Here is a 6,342-nt window from a genome sequence, read left to right on the forward strand (position 1 = left end):
TTCAGCGCCTTCTAGGGTGGGATGTTCCCCTTTTATCAGTCCTTGTTGCAGTTTCTTCTTTGAAGGTGAGTGATTAACGAGGCCCTGCACGTCCCCCTTCGACCGATTAGCACTGCCCTTTAGGAGTGGGCAGTGGCGTTGCGGTAACCCCAGATGCGCGTGCTGGGGCTGCAGCGCTGCCAGGGCGAGCGCCATTGGCGAGGATCACCCACTGTCGTGTCCCCTAGCAATGGACGGTGATGTCACGTAGCGATGGAATATGATGTCCCCGAGCAATGGATTGTGACCACGCATCCCTCGCTGCTCATATCCGGGCGCCGAGTCTCACCCAGCCGGCTCGTGGCAGCACTCCAGCTGAGCGAGGTCGCGAGGTTTGGAGTGGTGTGCAAGGCCATTGTCGGTGCTGGTGTCGTGCTCGGGCAGTTGTTCGCTGCAGCTCTCGGTGCCCGACCCCAGAGCCACTGGAGGATTTTCCCCGGCCCTGCCAGCTTCAGGCAGCCGGGGCAGGCAGGAGGCGCGCTCGCAGCAGCAGAGGTGAGCTGGGAGGGGGAACCTGACCCTGGGGCGGGGAGCTGGGAGGGTTTCCTTCTTGAGGGACCCGGGCAATTCTTCCAGCCCTCCCCGGGCCAGCCAATGACCCTGGCCCCTCTTCCTTTTCTAGCGCGACACCCGCTGCTGCGGCGCCACAGAGAGGGAGCGTCTCGACATCCCCAGCTCCCCCCAGCCCACCGCAGCGAGTGGACAGCATGGCCACGGAGCTGGACGACCGCTGCCCGATATGCTTGGACAGCTGGGAGGAGGCCAGCTACGTGATGCCGTGCCTCCACCAGTTCTGCTACGCCTGCATCCTGCGGTGGGCTGAGAGCAAGCCCGAGTGCCCCCTCTGCAAGAGGAGGGTGACCTCCATCGTGCACTCGGTGCGGGGGGACGATGACTTCCAGGAACATGTCATCCCCCCACCTGCAGCACTCTCAGCTGTGGTCCAGCTGAGAGGAGGAGATCCTGGACAGCCAGCCGCCCACAATCTCCATCGCCCTGCAGCATCCCAGCCATCAGCTGCGGAGCTGGTGCCCAGGGCTCCTGTGGGCGGCCTCCACCCCCACGTCTGGGCGTTCCTCTTGCGACAGGACCGAGCTCTACTCCGGCCCGTGATGCTCTGGCTGCGACAGGAGCTGCGGCTGATTTTCGGGGGTGACCGCTGGGCAACAGCAGCAGCCCAGAGGCTTGTCCTGTCCAGCCTGCAGCTCTTTGGGCTGGACGAGGACACGCTGTTCCGGATGCTGCAGGCTGCGCTGGGCCCGCACGTGAGGAGCTTTGTGCGCGAGCTCATTGGCATCATCGTGGAGCGGTGCAGCAGGGAGGCCCGACGTCGCAGGGGCCTGGAGGACGCCCGTGCTGCCGAGGAGCGGGAGGGCAGCCCCGCAGCTGCCCCTGGCCCCGCTGTCTCCCGAGGGGGCTCTCCTGCCTCCAGCCCAGCCCCCTCCAGCAGCCCTGACAGATCCGGGGCAGGAGAGTTCCCCAGCACCCCATTGGCTGCCCTTCGTGGGGGTCCTGGCAGCCCCCTCTCTGCCCCTGTTCCTGCCTACGGGGAGCCAGAAGAGATGCAGGAGGACCCGGAGGAGGCTGTGCCCGGGCCCTCCAGTCCCAGCCAGGGCAGCGAACGCTCCCCTGGGGGGCTGCGGCGAGCCCCGAAGAGGAGGGCTGGCAGCCCTGAGGCCGCTTCACCTCCGAACAAGAGGCCACCCCGCCAGCAACAGTAGGAGGGTGCCCCAGGAGCTGGCGAAACCAGGGCCGGGCCAGCAGCTGGGGCACCTGCCAGCCTCCGAGGGGACGGGGAGACTGTCATCGTTAGTCCAGCTCTGGTGATCAAATAATACAATAAATGTATGAAAACTACAGAAGTAGCCTTGGTATTTCTAACAGTGTAGTTGGCGTTGCTATCCCCACCTGTGTTGGTTTCTCATGTGGCCAGTAATGGCTACCAAGAGGACTCGGTCCCTACTTTCCCCGGGGGCAGAAGCGAGGATGACTGTCCTGGCGTCCTTCAGATCATCCTCTTGCCTTTTTGACAGATGGGGTGCAACCCTTGTGGGGTCAATGCATCCCACAAACGGTCTTGCAGTTGTACAGCATATAATTTCAAGGATTCAGGCAAGCCTCGAATCAGGGGAGTCATTCTACCAGGATTAACAATTAACTGCATCGGGGAAGGCTGTTGAGGGACTAGACGCCTATCATGCATTAATTGAAGGCAAGCAGCTTTCTGCAGACTTTCGGTTAAATGGTTTATAGTCGGGGTCTCGATACATGCTGGATCCCCCCTTTCCAAGGGGCCTAAACTCCCTGCCCCATAGGCAGCTCGCTGAGTCGACGACCACGGCTCCCGCGGATCGTCCGTAGTCAGGTAAACCCCTGGCCCCCAGTACCCCTGGGCCTCGTCTTCCCACAGCAAAACTCCATCGCCACCGGTCCATGATATTCTCCATACGTACTCCGTCTCCCTTTCCTGAGCGAGCCTGGTGTATTTTTCTTGGATTTTCGGCATTTGGGTTGCCGAGTATGGCACCATCCGGGTACTCGCTAGTGAGACTCTTCCACCCCGGCCGGTGGTGGTTTCGGTCCTCATTAAAGGCCTCATTACTGCTTCCTCATTCTCGAGGTAAAATATTTTGCGACTACTCTCCAGTTCTCTAGTCGCGTAGAGGGACCCAAGACTCTGTTTCTCGGCTGACTGCGCCAAACTTGTGAATCCCGGTTCGCTACCCGGGACAGAATCAAAATCTCTTCGATCGGGAGATCCTTGTTTCCCTTCCTCTAATTCGGACCGCAAAATCTTTGCTCGGTCCAACGCATCTGACAGAGCCGCGTGGAGTCGCTGGGTGGTGTTCCGTGCAGCAGTTAGCTGGCTCTGCAGGATTCTTATTTGTTCTTGCAAAGGTTTTGCCATTTTGTCATTGGCTTGCTCAGTTTGGTGCCTTTCCTTCTGGCCTGCCACTAGCGCTGCTGCTAACACAGCACACGCTGTGGCCTTTCCCTTTCCTGGCCGTACCTTTTGTTCTTTCCTAAGGGTCGTAATTCTGTCCGCCACAGCTCTTGGATCATGCCAACTAGTATGGGCCCATGCCATTCCTGGTGGGGAAGGGCATGCCTTATGCTCTCTCAGTTTTTCAGTAACTGGGGAGCAGTCAAGCGCCAGCGTCTCCCGGGCAGCCGTGGCTTGCCACTGCTCGGACCTCTCCCGGCTTATCGCTGAGGGCTCTCTTTGCCGCTCTCCCTGCCCGTACTCAGCGGGTGGAGCATGGGTATCCCTTAGGACCTCCCAACAGTGAGGGGATCCTGCCTGTGATGCCAAATTAATATGTCACGTCCCACCTGTGGGGAGGGGGAAGTAAAATCGTGATGCCGCATACGTCACGTTAAGGACGTGAGCGTGGCGTGTGGCTAAGGGAGAAGAGGTGGCCCTCCCGTTGAGTCACGAGGTCCAGAAAGGATCTCCTTGCTTTCTAAACTCCTTCTCGGAGAGGAGTCTAGGTGCAGCTGGATCCAGTCCTAGTCTCAGACTTGGTCAACGGTTTACGCCTAAGGGTTACGAGGACGGACGATAAGGGTAGCCACGCAGCAGAGCCAGCCAGACCCCTCTCAACCCCCCTCGGGAGTGACTCAGATTCGCAAGTCTCCTCAGTGCAGATTAAGGTGAAACACCACTCAAGGTCCATAAGCAAACATCAACTTTACTAAGAACGAGAAACTTCTATACGAACAATATTCTAGAGCTGTTGGAAATCGCACGATTATATCGGCCTGAGCTGTGCGGCTTTGCTGTAAGGAAGGTAGGCCTTTTGTTAACAAACCCTGAGAGGAAAGGGGGAGAGAAAGATAAAGAGGGAAAGAGAGAAAGAGATTTAGGTAGAAATATCGCCAGGCCTGGGGCCAGCATGGGTCCTGCCAACGGGGGTGTTTGGTGTAGAAGAAGCCCCCGAGGCCCTGCGCGTGCCCCTATTTATTCTTCTCTCTTTCCGGCCTCAGGAGTGGTTGAGACACCTCTTTTTAGTGGCGTTGCACCGTTGTGTCGCTTACCGCCCGACTGTAGGACGGGAGCTGAAGGAGTCTTCTCCCCGTCAGATGCAGCAAGACGAAGCGGGCCGGGCTGTCAGTGCAGTCCCGTCTGGGTCGCCAAAACTGTTATGCCACAAGCGTGAGGTCGTTTACCCGCTGTGCAAGGCGCCAATACAGACAGAGGGCAGAGGCATTTCATTTCATGTCTGTGCAGAGATGGGTGCTAGGTGGTCATTCCACACCGCTACCTCAGAGTTGGGTACAAGATTTATACGGTCGCGTTATACGTATGCGTAAGTAACCACACAAAGCCCTTTTCCATTGGTCTACACCTCTCCCATTGCAACTTAAAGCTACAGCGCTACTTTAATATTCTGCGCATGCTTGCGGGAAGCGGGGGGGTAGCCTTCTTTGGTCTTTAATTGAGTCGGTGGTCGTGATCTCCCCCTGCCGCCTTTACCCTTCCCCTAGTTACTGTGGGTTTTTTTCTTGACTTCCTATTTCTTCGGCGCTCCTCCAGTCTTCAGCGCCTTCTAGGGTGGGATGTTCCCCTTTTATCAGTCCTTGTTGCAGTTTCTTCTTTGAAGGTGAGTGATTAACGAGGCCCTGCACGTCCCCCTTCGACCGATTAGCACTGCCCTTTAGGAGTGGGCAGTGGCGTTGCGGTAACCCCAGACGCGCGTGCTGGGGCTGCAGCGCTGCCAGGGCGAGCGCCATTGGCGAGGATCACCCACTGTCGTGTCCCCTAGCAATGGACGGTGATGTCACGTAGCGATGGAATATGATGTCCCCGAGCAATGGATTGTGACCACGCATCCCTCGCTGCTCATATCCGGGCGCCGAGTCTCACCCAGCCGGCTCGTGGCAGCACTCCAGCTGAGCGAGGTCGCGAGGTTTGGAGTGGTGTGCAAGGCCATTGTCGGTGCTGGTGTCGTGCTCGGGCAGTTGTTCGCTGCAGCTCTCGGTGCCCGACCCCAGAGCCACTGGAGGATTTTCCCCGGCCCTGCCAGCTTCAGGCAGCCGGGGCAGGCAGGAGGCGCGCTCGCAGCAGCAGAGGTGAGCTGGGAGGGGGAACCTGACCCTGGGGCGGGGAGCTGGGAGGGTTTCCTTCTTGAGGGACCCGGGCAATTCTTCCAGCCCTCCCCGGGCCAGCCAATGACCCTGGCCCCTCTTCCTTTTCTAGCGCGACACCCGCTGCTGCGGCGCCACAGAGAGGGAGCGTCTCGACATCCCCAGCTCCCCCCAGCCCACCGCAGCGAGTGGACAGCATGGCCACGGAGCTGGACGACCGCTGCCCGATATGCTTGGACAGCTGGGAGGAGGCCAGCTACGTGATGCCGTGCCTCCACCAGTTCTGCTACGCCTGCATCCTGCGGTGGGCTGAGAGCAAGCCCGAGTGCCCCCTCTGCAAGAGGAGGGTGACCTCCATCGTGCACTCGGTGCGGGGGGACGATGACTTCCAGGAACATGTCATCCCCCCACCTGCAGCACTCTCAGCTGTGGTCCAGCTGAGAGGAGGAGATCCTGGACAGCCAGCCGCCCACAATCTCCATCGCCCTGCAGCATCCCAGCCATCAGCTGCGGAGCTGGTGCCCAGGGCTCCTGTGGGCGGCCTCCACCCCCACGTCTGGGCGTTCCTCTTGCGACAGGACCGAGCTCTACTCCGGCCCGTGATGCTCTGGCTGCGACAGGAGCTGCGGCTGATTTTCGGGGGTGACCGCTGGGCAACAGCAGCAGCCCAGAGGCTTGTCCTGTCCAGCCTGCAGCTCTTTGGGCTGGACGAGGACACGCTGTTCCGGATGCTGCAGGCTGCGCTGGGCCCGCACGTGAGGAGCTTTGTGCGCGAGCTCATTGGCATCATCGTGGAGCGGTGCAGCAGGGAGGCCCGACGTCGCAGGGGCCTGGAGGACGCCCGTGCTGCCGAGGAGCGGGAGGGCAGCCCCGCAGCTGCCCCTGGCCCCGCTGTCTCCCGAGGGGGCTCTCCTGCCTCCAGCCCAGCCCCCTCCAGCAGCCCTGACAGATCCGGGGCAGGAGAGTTCCCCAGCACCCCATTGGCTGCCCTTCGTGGGGGTCCTGGCAGCCCCCTCTCTGCCCCTGTTCCTGCCTACGGGGAGCCAGAAGAGATGCAGGAGGACCCGGAGGAGGCTGTGCCCGGGCCCTCCAGTCCCAGCCAGGGCAGCGAACGCTCCCCTGGGGGGCTGCGGCGAGCCCCGAAGAGGAGGGCTGGCAGCCCTGAGGCCGCTTCACCTCCGAACAAGAGGCCACCCCGCCAGCAACAGTAGGAGG

This window comes from Mycteria americana, chromosome Z (assembly GCF_035582795.1).
Source record: "Mycteria americana isolate JAX WOST 10 ecotype Jacksonville Zoo and Gardens chromosome Z, USCA_MyAme_1.0, whole genome shotgun sequence".
Classification (NCBI taxonomy): Eukaryota; Metazoa; Chordata; class Aves; order Ciconiiformes; family Ciconiidae; genus Mycteria; species Mycteria americana.